The 15,123-nt window shown below is 49.0% G+C and overlaps 27 non-coding genes across 27 annotated transcripts; all 27 read left to right on the top strand.

The window, feature by feature from the left end:
- The first annotated feature begins 67 nt into the window (after positions 1–67).
- Positions 68–147, top strand: Trnas-cga (transfer RNA serine (anticodon CGA)). The gene has a single exon. It is a non-coding gene; the product is annotated as a tRNA-Ser (tRNA).
- Positions 148–835: 688 nt separating this feature from the next.
- Positions 836–917, top strand: Trnas-uga (transfer RNA serine (anticodon UGA)). Its single transcript has one exon. It is a non-coding gene; the product is annotated as a tRNA-Ser (tRNA).
- Positions 918–1,502: 585 nt separating this feature from the next.
- Positions 1,503–1,575, top strand: Trnaf-gaa (transfer RNA phenylalanine (anticodon GAA)). Its single transcript has one exon. It is a non-coding gene; the product is annotated as a tRNA-Phe (tRNA).
- Positions 1,576–2,111: 536 nt separating this feature from the next.
- Trnak-uuu (transfer RNA lysine (anticodon UUU)) lies at positions 2,112–2,184 on the top strand. The gene has a single exon. It is a non-coding gene; the product is annotated as a tRNA-Lys (tRNA).
- Positions 2,185–2,293: 109 nt separating this feature from the next.
- Trnas-cga (transfer RNA serine (anticodon CGA)) lies at positions 2,294–2,373 on the top strand. Its single transcript has one exon. It is a non-coding gene; the product is annotated as a tRNA-Ser (tRNA).
- Positions 2,374–3,061: 688 nt separating this feature from the next.
- Trnas-uga (transfer RNA serine (anticodon UGA)) lies at positions 3,062–3,143 on the top strand. Its single transcript has one exon. It is a non-coding gene; the product is annotated as a tRNA-Ser (tRNA).
- A 585-nt stretch (positions 3,144–3,728) lies between these two features.
- Positions 3,729–3,801, top strand: Trnaf-gaa (transfer RNA phenylalanine (anticodon GAA)). Its single transcript has one exon. It is a non-coding gene; the product is annotated as a tRNA-Phe (tRNA).
- A 536-nt stretch (positions 3,802–4,337) lies between these two features.
- On the top strand, positions 4,338–4,410 carry Trnak-uuu (transfer RNA lysine (anticodon UUU)). Its single transcript has one exon. It is a non-coding gene; the product is annotated as a tRNA-Lys (tRNA).
- A 139-nt stretch (positions 4,411–4,549) lies between these two features.
- On the top strand, positions 4,550–4,631 carry Trnas-cga (transfer RNA serine (anticodon CGA)). The gene has a single exon. It is a non-coding gene; the product is annotated as a tRNA-Ser (tRNA).
- Positions 4,632–5,306: 675 nt separating this feature from the next.
- On the top strand, positions 5,307–5,388 carry Trnas-uga (transfer RNA serine (anticodon UGA)). The gene has a single exon. It is a non-coding gene; the product is annotated as a tRNA-Ser (tRNA).
- Positions 5,389–5,973: 585 nt separating this feature from the next.
- Positions 5,974–6,046, top strand: Trnaf-gaa (transfer RNA phenylalanine (anticodon GAA)). The gene has a single exon. It is a non-coding gene; the product is annotated as a tRNA-Phe (tRNA).
- A 536-nt stretch (positions 6,047–6,582) lies between these two features.
- On the top strand, positions 6,583–6,655 carry Trnak-uuu (transfer RNA lysine (anticodon UUU)). The gene has a single exon. It is a non-coding gene; the product is annotated as a tRNA-Lys (tRNA).
- Positions 6,656–6,794: 139 nt separating this feature from the next.
- Trnas-cga (transfer RNA serine (anticodon CGA)) lies at positions 6,795–6,876 on the top strand. The gene has a single exon. It is a non-coding gene; the product is annotated as a tRNA-Ser (tRNA).
- A 675-nt stretch (positions 6,877–7,551) lies between these two features.
- Trnas-uga (transfer RNA serine (anticodon UGA)) lies at positions 7,552–7,633 on the top strand. The gene has a single exon. It is a non-coding gene; the product is annotated as a tRNA-Ser (tRNA).
- A 585-nt stretch (positions 7,634–8,218) lies between these two features.
- On the top strand, positions 8,219–8,291 carry Trnaf-gaa (transfer RNA phenylalanine (anticodon GAA)). The gene has a single exon. It is a non-coding gene; the product is annotated as a tRNA-Phe (tRNA).
- Positions 8,292–8,827: 536 nt separating this feature from the next.
- Positions 8,828–8,900, top strand: Trnak-uuu (transfer RNA lysine (anticodon UUU)). Its single transcript has one exon. It is a non-coding gene; the product is annotated as a tRNA-Lys (tRNA).
- A 139-nt stretch (positions 8,901–9,039) lies between these two features.
- On the top strand, positions 9,040–9,121 carry Trnas-cga (transfer RNA serine (anticodon CGA)). Its single transcript has one exon. It is a non-coding gene; the product is annotated as a tRNA-Ser (tRNA).
- A 688-nt stretch (positions 9,122–9,809) lies between these two features.
- On the top strand, positions 9,810–9,891 carry Trnas-uga (transfer RNA serine (anticodon UGA)). Its single transcript has one exon. It is a non-coding gene; the product is annotated as a tRNA-Ser (tRNA).
- Positions 9,892–10,476: 585 nt separating this feature from the next.
- Trnaf-gaa (transfer RNA phenylalanine (anticodon GAA)) lies at positions 10,477–10,549 on the top strand. The gene has a single exon. It is a non-coding gene; the product is annotated as a tRNA-Phe (tRNA).
- A 536-nt stretch (positions 10,550–11,085) lies between these two features.
- On the top strand, positions 11,086–11,158 carry Trnak-uuu (transfer RNA lysine (anticodon UUU)). The gene has a single exon. It is a non-coding gene; the product is annotated as a tRNA-Lys (tRNA).
- Positions 11,159–11,297: 139 nt separating this feature from the next.
- Trnas-cga (transfer RNA serine (anticodon CGA)) lies at positions 11,298–11,379 on the top strand. The gene has a single exon. It is a non-coding gene; the product is annotated as a tRNA-Ser (tRNA).
- A 688-nt stretch (positions 11,380–12,067) lies between these two features.
- Trnas-uga (transfer RNA serine (anticodon UGA)) lies at positions 12,068–12,149 on the top strand. The gene has a single exon. It is a non-coding gene; the product is annotated as a tRNA-Ser (tRNA).
- A 585-nt stretch (positions 12,150–12,734) lies between these two features.
- Positions 12,735–12,807, top strand: Trnaf-gaa (transfer RNA phenylalanine (anticodon GAA)). The gene has a single exon. It is a non-coding gene; the product is annotated as a tRNA-Phe (tRNA).
- Positions 12,808–13,343: 536 nt separating this feature from the next.
- Trnak-uuu (transfer RNA lysine (anticodon UUU)) lies at positions 13,344–13,416 on the top strand. Its single transcript has one exon. It is a non-coding gene; the product is annotated as a tRNA-Lys (tRNA).
- Positions 13,417–13,555: 139 nt separating this feature from the next.
- Trnas-cga (transfer RNA serine (anticodon CGA)) lies at positions 13,556–13,637 on the top strand. The gene has a single exon. It is a non-coding gene; the product is annotated as a tRNA-Ser (tRNA).
- Positions 13,638–14,312: 675 nt separating this feature from the next.
- Positions 14,313–14,394, top strand: Trnas-uga (transfer RNA serine (anticodon UGA)). The gene has a single exon. It is a non-coding gene; the product is annotated as a tRNA-Ser (tRNA).
- Positions 14,395–14,979: 585 nt separating this feature from the next.
- Positions 14,980–15,052, top strand: Trnaf-gaa (transfer RNA phenylalanine (anticodon GAA)). Its single transcript has one exon. It is a non-coding gene; the product is annotated as a tRNA-Phe (tRNA).
- Positions 15,053–15,123: the final 71 nt, after the last annotated feature.

The raw sequence follows: 15,123 nt of genomic DNA, 5'->3' as shown, positions 1-15,123 counted from the left end.
AAACACTACGGAAAAGAATGCAGCTACGCCGTTTTCTGACGCCACAGTGCTTTAAACCGTATCAGTTGCATGTGGCCGAGTAGTTAAGGCGTCTGACTCGAAATCAGATTCCCTGTGGGAGCGTAGGTTCGAATCCTACCGGCTGCGTGCGATTTTGCATAAAGAGGAGCAAATATTTTCACACACGTGACGCCATCCTCAACAAGACGAAAATTTCCGTTTTACAGTACTGAGTGTCGCGGCGGCCGCTGCTTTCTGTGGCTACCGGTTCACCTCTCACTGACGCTGGGACTGCAGAAAGCCGTCGCAGGCCCACGAGTGCGCTGCCGTCATTTTCTCGCGTCGACGCCGAGTTCGTGAGTACACAGACGTGCTTGGAAGCGTTGGACAGAGCAAACATTCATTTCTCTCTTTTTTAAGAATCGCAATTCAGTCATTCGAGTGCGGCAAAAGCAATGGTGCAGCGTTTCTTTTCTTAAGATGTCGCAGCTACTTGCAAGTATGTCGACCACTTAAGACGACAGTAAACTAGCGTCAGCGGTGCGTCAGTGGGAAGTCGGTGAAGTCGCCATTGGAGCCACAAGCCAGTAATTACGTCATGCGAATCACTCGCACGCAACGCAGCTGTACGATAGCTCAGTCGGTAGAGCGTTTGATTTTCAACCAAAGGGTGTTGGGTTCAAGGCCATGTCTAGGCGAAAATTAATACAATTTCGTAACGGCTAATGTGCTGGCAATGGAAACACTACAGAAAAGAGTTAGGCCACGCAGCTTTCTGCCATTGGATTGCTTCTAAAGTTGGACTTTCACTTGTCGGAAGACGCTATTGCCACCGGCAGTCGTGGCCGAGTGGTTAAGGCGTCTGACTTGAAATCAGATTCCCTCTGGGAGCGTAGCTTCGAGTCCTGCCGACTGCGAAAATTTTCTCGCTCTCAGAAGATGGACGTTCAGCTGCATCCTAGCAGTTGCGTCTCTACTAAACACGTGGGTCTCCAGCAATGTGCAGTGTTCTTTGGTGCAGCGCTACAGTCGCTCCCAGAAGCCACAGCTCATCTCCTCGTCTCACTGCCGTCCACCAAGTGTCAGTGCAAGTGTCGCCTCTCTGGGCAGTGCAGATGTGTCCATTTTAGCTTGCAGACGGTGACGTGTAGCAATTTATGAGCTAACGCAAGTCAAATGTTTTAGCGTGTGTTTCTGCTAGATACTGGCTCTCACATAGTGGAGAGACTCACTCCTTCTTGTGTCTCGTTCTCTGCACACGAGTTGCACGTGGCATCGATATAGCAAAGGTTTTCTAGCGCCAGCGAAGTCGATATTACATGAATCGAGTCGACATGTTTGCTTCTTACGATGATGGAATCAGAAGAAATGTGTGTGGTACTTCACTGCATCTGCTGCTCGCCTTCCAGCCTCCCTGTGTCTTATCAGACGAAGATGACTGTGAAATTGGCGGCGATTCAGAAGTTTAACGAAGACGCGCAATTGTGCAGACATAGGTGTGAGCCGAAATAGCTCAGTTGGGAGAGCGTTAGACTGAAGATCTAAAGGTCCCTGGTTCGATCCCGGGTTTCGGCAAGTGTTTGTTTTGAAGCTGATGCCAATGGAATTGCTCCGAGTCTGTGATGATGTAAGTACAGCCGAGAACAAAAATGACTCTGTCCTGTAACTGTTCAGGTTGTCTAGTGCTTGCCGTAAGAGGAACACAGTAGGCAACTCCCTGAGAAGTAAGAAAATACGAAAAGTCCTACCGACTGCGTTCCCTTTTTTGTGTCAGGAGGTAAAGAACGTCTCCAACGGAACCGTGAAATGAGCGAAAACGTGGGAAGCATTGCATTCGAAATACTTGTGAATTTTCCAATTGCCCAGTGAGTGTCGACAAAACACGTAACTCCTCTACTCCAACGTATGAGACCTAACGACTGCTGCGGTTTGTTTTTGCATCGTGTGTCAGCATTCTTAGATAGTCTGCTACGAGCTTAGCGCGACACGTTTGTAGACAGCATTCAGGCGACGTTTAATTAGTAACAGCTCGATGCAGCGATAGCACAACTGTGAAGGACATGAGTCAATGTATAGCTGTGCATCGTGGGACGATCTCTAACGTCATGTGAGCCCGGATAGCTCAGTCGGTAGAGCATTAGGCTTTTAACCTAAGGGTCCAGGGTTCAAGTCCCTGTTCGGGCGGAGATTTTAATACTTTGGTAGCGATTCCTCTGGTAGCGGTGGAAACACTACGGAAAAGAATGCAGCTACGCCGTTTTCTGACGCCACAGTGCTTTAAACCGTATCAGTTGCATGTGGCCGAGTAGTTAAGGCGTCTGACTCGAAATCAGATTCCCTGTGGGAGCGTAGGTTCGAATCCTACCGGCTGCGTGCGATTTTGCATAAAGAGGAGCAAATATTTTCACACACGTGACGCCATCCTCAACAAGACGAAAATTTCCGTTTTACAGTACTGAGTGTCGCGGCGGCCGCTGCTTTCTGTGGCTACCGGTTCACCTCTCACTGACGCTGGGACTGCAGAAAGCCGTCGCAGGCCCACGAGTGCGCTGCCGTCATTTTCTCGCGTCGACGCCGAGTTCGTGAGTACACAGACGTGCTTGGAAGCGTTGGACAGAGCAAACATTCATTTCTCTCTTTTTTAAGAATCGCAATTCAGTCATTCGAGTGCGGCAAAAGCAATGGTGCAGCGTTTCTTTTCTTAAGATGTCGCAGCTACTTGCAAGTATGTCGACCACTTAAGACGACAGTAAACTAGCGTCAGCGGTGCGTCAGTGGGAAGTCGGTGAAGTCGCCATTGGAGCCACAAGCCAGTAATTACGTCATGCGAATCACTCGCACGCAACGCAGCTGTACGATAGCTCAGTCGGTAGAGCGTTTGATTTTCAACCAAAGGGTGTTGGGTTCAAGGCCATGTCTAGGCGAAAATTAATACAATTTCGTAACGGCTAATGTGCTGGCAATGGAAACACTACAGAAAAGAGTTAGGCCACGCAGCTTTCTGCCATTGGATTGCTTCTAAAGTTGGACTTTCACTTGTCGGAAGACGCTATTGCCACCGGCAGTCGTGGCCGAGTGGTTAAGGCGTCTGACTTGAAATCAGATTCCCTCTGGGAGCGTAGCTTCGAGTCCTGCCGACTGCGAAAATTTTCTCGCTCTCAGAAGATGGACGTTCAGCTGCATCCTAGCAGTTGCGTCTCTACTAAACACGTGGGTCTCCAGCAATGTGCAGTGTTCTTTGGTGCAGCGCTACAGTCGCTCCCAGAAGCCACAGCTCATCTCCTCGTCTCACTGCCGTCCACCAAGTGTCAGTGCAAGTGTCGCCTCTCTGGGCAGTGCAGATGTGTCCATTTTAGCTTGCAGACGGTGACGTGTAGCAATTTATGAGCTAACGCAAGTCAAATGTTTTAGCATGTGTTTCTGCTAGATACTGGCTCTCACATAGTGGAGAGACTCACTCCTTCTTGTGTCTCGTTCTCTGCACACGAGTTGCACGTGGCATCGATATAGCAAAGGTTTTCTAGCGCCAGCGAAGTCGATATTACATGAATCGAGTCGACATGTTTGCTTCTTACGATGATGGAATCAGAAGAAATGTGTGTGGTACTTCACTGCATCTGCTGCTCGCCTTCCAGCCTCCCTGTGTCTTATCAGACGAAGATGACTGTGAAATTGGCGGCGATTCAGAAGTTTAACGAAGACGCGCAATTGTGCAGACATAGGTGTGAGCCGAAATAGCTCAGTTGGGAGAGCGTTAGACTGAAGATCTAAAGGTCCCTGGTTCGATCCCGGGTTTCGGCAAGTGTTTGTTTTGAAGCTGATGCCAATGGAATTGCTCCGAGTCTGTGATGATGTAAGTACAGCCGAGAACAAAAATGACTCTGTCCTGTAACTGTTCAGGTTGTCTAGTGCTTGCCGTAAGAGGAACACAGTAGGCAACTCCCTGAGAAGTAAGAAAATACGAAAAGTCCTACCGACTGCGTTCCCTTTTTTGTGTCAGGAGGTAAAGAACGTCTCCAACGGAACCGTGAAATGAGCGAAAACGTGGGAAGCATTGCATTCGAAATACTTGTGAATTTTCCAATTGCCCAGTGAGTGTCGACAAAACACGTAACTCCTCTACTCCAACGTATGAGACCTAACGACTGCTGCGGTTTGTTTTTGCATCGTGTGTCAGCATTCTTAGATAGTCTGCTACGAGCTTAGCGCGACACGTTTGTAGACAGCATTCAGGCGACGTTTAATTAGTAACAGCTCGATGCAGCGATAGCACAACTGTGAAGGACATGAGTCAATGTATAGCTGTGCATCGTGGGACGATCTCTAACGTCATGTGAGCCCGGATAGCTCAGTCGGTAGAGCATTAGGCTTTTAACCTAAGGGTCCAGGGTTCAAGTCCCTGTTCGGGCGGAGATTTTAATACTTTGGTAGCGATTCCTCTGGTAGCGGTGGAAACACTACGGAAAAGAATGCAGCTACGCCGTTTTCTGACGCCACAGTGCTTTAAACCGTATCAGTTGCATGTTTCGGGAGAAAATCCCGAACTACGGCAGTCGTGGCCGAGTAGTTAAGGCGTCTGACTCGAAATCAGATTCCCTGTGGGAGCGTAGGTTCGAATCCTACCGGCTGCGTGCGATTTTGCATAAAGAGGAGCAAATATTTTCACACACGTGACGCCATCCTCAACAAGACGAAAATTTCCGTTTTACAGTACTGAGTGTCGCGGCGGCCGCTGCTTTCTGTGGCTACCGGTTCACCTCTCACTGACGCTGGGACTGCAGAAAGCCGTCGCAGGCCCACGAGTGCGCTGCCGTCATTTTCTCGCGTCGACGCCGAGTTCGTGAGTACACAGACGTGCTTGGAAGCGTTGGACAGAGCAAACATTCATTTCTCTCTTTTTTAAGAATCGCAATTCAGTCATTCGAGTGCGGCAAAAGCAATGGTGCAGCGTTTCTTTTCTTAAGATGTCGCAGCTACTTGCAAGTATGTCGACCACTTAAGACGACAGTAAACTAGCGTCAGCGGTGCGTCAGTGGGAAGTCGGTGAAGTCGCCATTGGAGCCACAAGCCAGTAATTACGTCATGCGAATCACTCGCACGCAACGCAGCTGTACGATAGCTCAGTCGGTAGAGCGTTTGATTTTCAACCAAAGGGTGTTGGGTTCAAGGCCATGTCTAGGCGAAAATTAATACAATTTCGTAACGGCTAATGTGCTGGCAATGGAAACACTACAGAAAAGAGTTAGGCCACGCAGCTTTCTGCCATTGGATTGCTTCTAAAGTTGGACTTTCACTTGTCGGAAGACGCAGTCGTGGCCGAGTGGTTAAGGCGTCTGACTTGAAATCAGATTCCCTCTGGGAGCGTAGCTTCGAGTCCTGCCGACTGCGAAAATTTTCTCGCTCTCAGAAGATGGACGTTCAGCTGCATCCTAGCAGTTGCGTCTCTACTAAACACGTGGGTCTCCAGCAACGTGCAGTGTTCTTTGGTGCAGCGCTACAGTCGCTCCCAGAAGCCACAGCTCATCTCCTCGTCTCACTGCCGTCCACCAAGTGTCAGTGCAAGTGTCGCCTCTCTGGGCAGTGCAGATGTGTCCATTTTAGCTTGCAGACGGTGACGTGTAGCAATTTATGAGCTAACGCAAGTCAAATGTTTTAGCGTGTGTTTCTGCTAGATACTGGCTCTCACATAGTGGAGAGACTCACTCCTTCTTGTGTCTCGTTCTCTGCACACGAGTTGCACGTGGCATCGATATAGCAAAGGTTTTCTAGCGCCAGCGAAGTCGATATTACATGAATCGAGTCGACATGTTTGCTTCTTACGATGATGGAATCAGAAGAAATGTGTGTGGTACTTCACTGCATCTGCTGCTCGCCTTCCAGCCTCCCTGTGTCTTATCAGACGAAGATGACTGTGAAATTGGCGGCGATTCAGAAGTTTAACGAAGACGCGCAATTGTGCAGACATAGGTGTGAGCCGAAATAGCTCAGTTGGGAGAGCGTTAGACTGAAGATCTAAAGGTCCCTGGTTCGATCCCGGGTTTCGGCAAGTGTTTGTTTTGAAGCTGATGCCAATGGAATTGCTCCGAGTCTGTGATGATGTAAGTACAGCCGAGAACAAAAATGACTCTGTCCTGTAACTGTTCAGGTTGTCTAGTGCTTGCCGTAAGAGGAACACAGTAGGCAACTCCCTGAGAAGTAAGAAAATACGAAAAGTCCTACCGACTGCGTTCCCTTTTTTGTGTCAGGAGGTAAAGAACGTCTCCAACGGAACCGTGAAATGAGCGAAAACGTGGGAAGCATTGCATTCGAAATACTTGTGAATTTTCCAATTGCCCAGTGAGTGTCGACAAAACACGTAACTCCTCTACTCCAACGTATGAGACCTAACGACTGCTGCGGTTTGTTTTTGCATCGTGTGTCAGCATTCTTAGATAGTCTGCTACGAGCTTAGCGCGACACGTTTGTAGACAGCATTCAGGCGACGTTTAATTAGTAACAGCTCGATGCAGCGATAGCACAACTGTGAAGGACATGAGTCAATGTATAGCTGTGCATCGTGGGACGATCTCTAACGTCATGTGAGCCCGGATAGCTCAGTCGGTAGAGCATTAGGCTTTTAACCTAAGGGTCCAGGGTTCAAGTCCCTGTTCGGGCGGAGATTTTAATACTTTGGTAGCGATTCCTCTGGTAGCGGTGGAAACACTACGGAAAAGAATGCAGCTACGCCGTTTTCTGACGCCACAGTGCTTTAAACCGTATCAGTTGCATGTTTCGGGAGAAAATCCCGAACTACGGCAGTCGTGGCCGAGTAGTTAAGGCGTCTGACTCGAAATCAGATTCCCTGTGGGAGCGTAGGTTCGAATCCTACCGGCTGCGTGCGATTTTGCATAAAGAGGAGCAAATATTTTCACACACGTGACGCCATCCTCAACAAGACGAAAATTTCCGTTTTACAGTACTGAGTGTCGCGGCGGCCGCTGCTTTCTGTGGCTACCGGTTCACCTCTCACTGACGCTGGGACTGCAGAAAGCCGTCGCAGGCCCACGAGTGCGCTGCCGTCATTTTCTCGCGTCGACGCCGAGTTCGTGAGTACACAGACGTGCTTGGAAGCGTTGGACAGAGCAAACATTCATTTCTCTCTTTTTTAAGAATCGCAATTCAGTCATTCGAGTGCGGCAAAAGCAATGGTGCAGCGTTTCTTTTCTTAAGATGTCGCAGCTACTTGCAAGTATGTCGACCACTTAAGACGACAGTAAACTAGCGTCAGCGGTGCGTCAGTGGGAAGTCGGTGAAGTCGCCATTGGAGCCACAAGCCAGTAATTACGTCATGCGAATCACTCGCACGCAACGCAGCTGTACGATAGCTCAGTCGGTAGAGCGTTTGATTTTCAACCAAAGGGTGTTGGGTTCAAGGCCATGTCTAGGCGAAAATTAATACAATTTCGTAACGGCTAATGTGCTGGCAATGGAAACACTACAGAAAAGAGTTAGGCCACGCAGCTTTCTGCCATTGGATTGCTTCTAAAGTTGGACTTTCACTTGTCGGAAGACGCAGTCGTGGCCGAGTGGTTAAGGCGTCTGACTTGAAATCAGATTCCCTCTGGGAGCGTAGCTTCGAGTCCTGCCGACTGCGAAAATTTTCTCGCTCTCAGAAGATGGACGTTCAGCTGCATCCTAGCAGTTGCGTCTCTACTAAACACGTGGGTCTCCAGCAATGTGCAGTGTTCTTTGGTGCAGCGCTACAGTCGCTCCCAGAAGCCACAGCTCATCTCCTCGTCTCACTGCCGTCCACCAAGTGTCAGTGCAAGTGTCGCCTCTCTGGGCAGTGCAGATGTGTCCATTTTAGCTTGCAGACGGTGACGTGTAGCAATTTATGAGCTAACGCAAGTCAAATGTTTTAGCGTGTGTTTCTGCTAGATACTGGCTCTCACATAGTGGAGAGACTCACTCCTTCTTGTGTCTCGTTCTCTGCACACGAGTTGCACGTGGCATCGATATAGCAAAGGTTTTCTAGCGCCAGCGAAGTCGATATTACATGAATCGAGTCGACATGTTTGCTTCTTACGATGATGGAATCAGAAGAAATGTGTGTGGTACTTCACTGCATCTGCTGCTCGCCTTCCAGCCTCCCTGTGTCTTATCAGACGAAGATGACTGTGAAATTGGCGGCGATTCAGAAGTTTAACGAAGACGCGCAATTGTGCAGACATAGGTGTGAGCCGAAATAGCTCAGTTGGGAGAGCGTTAGACTGAAGATCTAAAGGTCCCTGGTTCGATCCCGGGTTTCGGCAAGTGTTTGTTTTGAAGCTGATGCCAATGGAATTGCTCCGAGTCTGTGATGATGTAAGTACAGCCGAGAACAAAAATGACTCTGTCCTGTAACTGTTCAGGTTGTCTAGTGCTTGCCGTAAGAGGAACACAGTAGGCAACTCCCTGAGAAGTAAGAAAATACGAAAAGTCCTACCGACTGCGTTCCCTTTTTTGTGTCAGGAGGTAAAGAACGTCTCCAACGGAACCGTGAAATGAGCGAAAACGTGGGAAGCATTGCATTCGAAATACTTGTGAATTTTCCAATTGCCCAGTGAGTGTCGACAAAACACGTAACTCCTCTACTCCAACGTATGAGACCTAACGACTGCTGCGGTTTGTTTTTGCATCGTGTGTCAGCATTCTTAGATAGTCTGCTACGAGCTTAGCGCGACACGTTTGTAGACAGCATTCAGGCGACGTTTAATTAGTAACAGCTCGATGCAGCGATAGCACAACTGTGAAGGACATGAGTCAATGTATAGCTGTGCATCGTGGGACGATCTCTAACGTCATGTGAGCCCGGATAGCTCAGTCGGTAGAGCATTAGGCTTTTAACCTAAGGGTCCAGGGTTCAAGTCCCTGTTCGGGCGGAGATTTTAATACTTTGGTAGCGATTCCTCTGGTAGCGGTGGAAACACTACGGAAAAGAATGCAGCTACGCCGTTTTCTGACGCCACAGTGCTTTAAACCGTATCAGTTGCATGTTTCGGGAGAAAGTCCCGAACTACGGCAGTCGTGGCCGAGTAGTTAAGGCGTCTGACTCGAAATCAGATTCCCTGTGGGAGCGTAGGTTCGAATCCTACCGGCTGCGTGCGATTTTGCATAAAGAGGAGCAAATATTTTCACACACGTGACGCCATCCTCAACAAGACGAAAATTTCCGTTTTACAGTACTGAGTGTCGCGGCGGCCGCTGCTTTCTGTGGCTACCGGTTCACCTCTCACTGACGCTGGGACTGCAGAAAGCCGTCGCAGGCCCACGAGTGCGCTGCCGTCATTTTCTCGCGTCGACGCCGAGTTCGTGAGTACACAGACGTGCTTGGAAGCGTTGGACAGAGCAAACATTCATTTCTCTCTTTTTTAAGAATCGCAATTCAGTCATTCGAGTGCGGCAAAAGCAATGGTGCAGCGTTTCTTTTCTTAAGATGTCGCAGCTACTTGCAAGTATGTCGACCACTTAAGACGACAGTAAACTAGCGTCAGCGGTGCGTCAGTGGGAAGTCGGTGAAGTCGCCATTGGAGCCACAAGCCAGTAATTACGTCATGCGAATCACTCGCACGCAACGCAGCTGTACGATAGCTCAGTCGGTAGAGCGTTTGATTTTCAACCAAAGGGTGTTGGGTTCAAGGCCATGTCTAGGCGAAAATTAATACAATTTCGTAACGGCTAATGTGCTGGCAATGGAAACACTACAGAAAAGAGTTAGGCCACGCAGCTTTCTGCCATTGGATTGCTTCTAAAGTTGGACTTTCACTTGTCGGAAGACGCTATTGCCACCGGCAGTCGTGGCCGAGTGGTTAAGGCGTCTGACTTGAAATCAGATTCCCTCTGGGAGCGTAGCTTCGAGTCCTGCCGACTGCGAAAATTTTCTCGCTCTCAGAAGATGGACGTTCAGCTGCATCCTAGCAGTTGCGTCTCTACTAAACACGTGGGTCTCCAGCAATGTGCAGTGTTCTTTGGTGCAGCGCTACAGTCGCTCCCAGAAGCCACAGCTCATCTCCTCGTCTCACTGCCGTCCACCAAGTGTCAGTGCAAGTGTCGCCTCTCTGGGCAGTGCAGATGTGTCCATTTTAGCTTGCAGACGGTGACGTGTAGCAATTTATGAGCTAACGCAAGTCAAATGTTTTAGCGTGTGTTTCTGCTAGATACTGGCTCTCACATAGTGGAGAGACTCACTCCTTCTTGTGTCTCGTTCTCTGCACACGAGTTGCACGTGGCATCGATATAGCAAAGGTTTTCTAGCGCCAGCGAAGTCGATATTACATGAATCGAGTCGACATGTTTGCTTCTTACGATGATGGAATCAGAAGAAATGTGTGTGGTACTTCACTGCATCTGCTGCTCGCCTTCCAGCCTCCCTGTGTCTTATCAGACGAAGATGACTGTGAAATTGGCGGCGATTCAGAAGTTTAACGAAGACGCGCAATTGTGCAGACATAGGTGTGAGCCGAAATAGCTCAGTTGGGAGAGCGTTAGACTGAAGATCTAAAGGTCCCTGGTTCGATCCCGGGTTTCGGCAAGTGTTTGTTTTGAAGCTGATGCCAATGGAATTGCTCCGAGTCTGTGATGATGTAAGTACAGCCGAGAACAAAAATGACTCTGTCCTGTAACTGTTCAGGTTGTCTAGTGCTTGCCGTAAGAGGAACACAATAGGCAACTCCCTGAGAAGTAAGAAAATACGAAAAGTCCTACCGACTGCGTTCCCTTTTTTGTGTCAGGAGGTAAAGAACGTCTCCAACGGAACCGTGAAATGAGCGAAAACGTGGGAAGCATTGCATTCGAAATACTTGTGAATTTTCCAATTGCCCAGTGAGTGTCGACAAAACACGTAACTCCTCTACTCCAACGTATGAGACCTAACGACTGCTGCGGTTTGTTTTTGCATCGTGTGTCAGCATTCTTAGATAGTCTGCTACGAGCTTAGCGCGACACGTTTGTAGACAGCATTCAGGCGACGTTTAATTAGTAACAGCTCGATGCAGCGATAGCACAACTGTGAAGGACATGAGTCAATGTATAGCTGTGCATCGTGGGACGATCTCTAACGTCATGTGAGCCCGGATAGCTCAGTCGGTAGAGCATTAGGCTTTTAACCTAAGGGTCCAGGGTTCAAGTCCCTGTTCGGGCGGAGATTTTAATACTTTGGTAGCGATTCCTCTGGTAGCGGTGGAAACACTACGGAAAAGAATGCAGCTACGCCGTTTTCTGACGCCACAGTGCTTTAAACCGTATCAGTTGCATGTTTCGGGAGAAAATCCCGAACTACGGCAGTCGTGGCCGAGTAGTTAAGGCGTCTGACTCGAAATCAGATTCCCTGTGGGAGCGTAGGTTCGAATCCTACCGGCTGCGTGCGATTTTGCATAAAGAGGAGCAAATATTTTCACACACGTGACGCCATCCTCAACAAGACGAAAATTTCCGTTTTACAGTACTGAGTGTCGCGGCGGCCGCTGCTTTCTGTGGCTACCGGTTCACCTCTCACTGACGCTGGGACTGCAGAAAGCCGTCGCAGGCCCACGAGTGCGCTGCCGTCATTTTCTCGCGTCGACGCCGAGTTCGTGAGTACACAGACGTGCTTGGAAGCGTTGGACAGAGCAAACATTCATTTCTCTCTTTTTTAAGAATCGCAATTCAGTCATTCGAGTGCGGCAAAAGCAATGGTGCAGCGTTTCTTTTCTTAAGATGTCGCAGCTACTTGCAAGTATGTCGACCACTTAAGACGACAGTAAACTAGCGTCAGCGGTGCGTCAGTGGGAAGTCGGTGAAGTCGCCATTGGAGCCACAAGCCAGTAATTACGTCATGCGAATCACTCGCACGCAACGCAGCTGTACGATAGCTCAGTCGGTAGAGCGTTTGATTTTCAACCAAAGGGTGTTGGGTTCAAGGCCATGTCTAGGCGAAAATTAATACAATTTCGTAACGGCTAATGTGCTGGCAATGGAAACACTACAGAAAAGAGTTAGGCCACGCAGCTTTCTGCCATTGGATTGCTTCTAAAGTTGGACTTTCACTTGTCGGAAGACGCTATTGCCCCCGGCAGTCGTGGCCGAGTGGTTAAGGCGTCTGACTTGAAATCAGATTCCCTCTGGGAGCGTAGCTTCGAGTCCTGCCGACTGCGAAAATTTTCTCGCTCTCAGAAGATGGACGTTCAGCTGCATCCTAGCAGTTGCGTCTCTACTAAACACGTGGGTCTCCAGCAATGTGCAGTGTTCTTTGGTGCAGCGCTACAGTCGCTCCCAGAAGCCACAGCTCATCTCCTCGTCTCACTGCCGTCCACCAAGTGTCAGTGCAAGTGTCGCCTCTCTGGGCAGTGCAGATGTGTCCATTTTAGCTTGCAGACGGTGACGTGTAGCAATTTATGAGCTAACGCAAGTCAAATGTTTTAGCGTGTGTTTCTGCTAGATACTGGCTCTCACATAGTGGAGAGACTCACTCCTTCTTGTGTCTCGTTCTCTGCACACGAGTTGCACGTGGCATCGATATAGCAAAGGTTTTCTAGCGCCAGCGAAGTCGATATTACATGAATCGAGTCGACATGTTTGCTTCTTACGATGATGGAATCAGAAGAAATGTGTGTGGTACTTCACTGCATCTGCTGCTCGCCTTCCAGCCTCCCTGTGTCTTATCAGACGAAGATGACTGTGAAATTGGCGGCGATTCAGAAGTTTAACGAAGACGCGCAATTGTGCAGACATAGGTGTGAGCCGAAATAGCTCAGTTGGGAGAGCGTTAGACTGAAGATCTAAAGGTCCCTGGTTCGATCCCGGGTTTCGGCAAGTGTTTGTTTTGAAGCTGATGCCAATGGAATTGCTCCGAGTCTGTGATGATGTAAGTACAGCCGAGAACAAAAATGACTCTGTCCTGTAACTGTTCAGGTTGTCTAGTGCTTGCCGTAAGAGGAACACAGTAGGCAACTCCCTGAGAAGTAAGAAAATACGAAAAGTCCTACCGACTGCGTTCCCTTTTTTGTGTCAGGAGGTAAAGAACGTCTCCAACGGAACCGTGAAATGAGCGAAAACGTGGGAAGCATTGCATTCGAAATACTTGTGAATTTTCCAATTGCCCAGTGAGTGTCGACAAAACACGTAACTCCTCTACTCCAACGTATGAGACCTAACGACTGCTGCGGTTTGTTTTTGCATCGTGTGTCAGCATTCTTAGATAGTCTGCTACGAGCTTAGCGCGACACGTTTGTAGACAGCATTCAGGCGACGTTTAATTAGTAACAGCTCGATGCAGCGATAGCACAACTGTGAAGGACATGAGTCAATGTATAGCTGTGCATCGTGGGACGATCTCTAACGTCATGTGAGCCCGGATAGCTCAGTCGGTAGAGCATTAGGCTTTTAACCTAAGGGTCCAGGGTTCAAGTCCCTGTTCGGGCGGAGATTTTAATACTTTGGTAGCGATTCCTCTGGTAGCGGTGGAAACACTACGGAAAAGAATGCAGCTACGCCGTTTTCTGACGCCACAGTGCTTTAAACCGTATCAGTTGCATGTTTCGGGAGAAAATCCCGAACTACGGCAGTCGTGGCCGAGTAGTTAAGGCGTCTGACTCGAAATCAGATTCCCTGTGGGAGCGTAGGTTCGAATCCTACCGGCTGCGTGCGATTTTGCATAAAGAGGAGCAAATATTTTCACACACGTGACGCCATCCTCAACAAGACGAAAATTTCCGTTTTACAGTACTGAGTGTCGCGGCGGCCGCTGCTTTCTGTGGCTACCGGTTCACCTCTCACTGACGCTGGGACTGCAGAAAGCCGTCGCAGGCCCACGAGTGCGCTGCCGTCATTTTCTCGCGTCGACGCCGAGTTCGTGAGTACACAGACGTGCTTGGAAGCGTTGGACAGAGCAAACATTCATTTCTCTCTTTTTTAAGAATCGCAATTCAGTCATTCGAGTGCGGCAAAAGCAATGGTGCAGCGTTTCTTTTCTTAAGATGTCGCAGCTACTTGCAAGTATGTCGACCACTTAAGACGACAGTAAACTAGCGTCAGCGGTGCGTCAGTGGGAAGTCGGTGAAGTCGCCATTGGAGCCACAAGCCAGTAATTACGTCATGCGAATCACTCGCACGCAACGCAGCTGTACGATAGCTCAGTCGGTAGAGCGTTTGATTTTCAACCAAAGGGTGTTGGGTTCAAGGCCATGTCTAGGCGAAAATTAATACAATTTCGTAACGGCTAATGTGCTGGCAATGGAAACACTACAGAAAAGAGTTAGGCCACGCAGCTTTCTGCCATTGGATTGCTTCTAAAGTTGGACGTTCACTTGTCGGAAGACGCAGTCGTGGCCGAGTGGTTAAGGCGTCTGACTTGAAATCAGATTCCCTCTGGGAGCGTAGCTTCGAGTCCTGCCGACTGCGAAAATTTTCTCGCTCTCAGAAGATGGACGTTCAGCTGCATCCTAGCAGTTGCGTCTCTACTAAACACGTGGGTCTCCAGCAATGTGCAGTGTTCTTTGGTGCAGCGCTACAGTCGCTCCCAGAAGCCACAGCTCATCTCCTCGTCTCACTGCCGTCCACCAAGTGTCAGTGCAAGTGTCGCCTCTCTGGGCAGTGCAGATGTGTCCATTTTAGCTTGCAGACGGTGACGTGTAGCAATTTATGAGCTAACGCAAGTCAAATGTTTTAGCGTGTGTTTCTGCTAGATACTGGCTCTCACATAGTGGAGAGACTCACTCCTTCTTGTGTCTCGTTCTCTGCACACGAGTTGCACGTGGCATCGATATAGCAAAGGTTTTCTAGCGCCAGCGAAGTCGATATTACATGAATCGAGTCGACATGTTTGCTTCTTACGATGATGGAATCAGAAGAAATGTGTGTGGTACTTCACTGCATCTGCTGCTCGCCTTCCAGCCTCCCTGTGTCTTATCAGACGAAGATGACTGTGAAATTGGCGGCGATTCAGAAGTTTAACGAAGACGCGCAATTGTGCAGACATAGGTGTGAGCCGAAATAGCTCAGTTGGGAGAGCGTTAGACTGAAGATCTAAAGGTCCCTGGTTCGATCCCGGGTTTCGGCAAGTGTTTGTTTTGAAGCTGATGCCAATGGAATTGCTCCGAGTCTGTGATGATGTAAGTACAGCCGAGAACA

Source organism: Schistocerca gregaria, unplaced genomic scaffold (genome assembly GCF_023897955.1).
Source record: "Schistocerca gregaria isolate iqSchGreg1 unplaced genomic scaffold, iqSchGreg1.2 ptg000395l, whole genome shotgun sequence".
Classification (NCBI taxonomy): Eukaryota; Metazoa; Arthropoda; class Insecta; order Orthoptera; family Acrididae; genus Schistocerca; species Schistocerca gregaria.
Note: the sequence above shows the minus strand (reverse complement) of the source record. Positions and strands in the feature narration are given on the sequence as shown.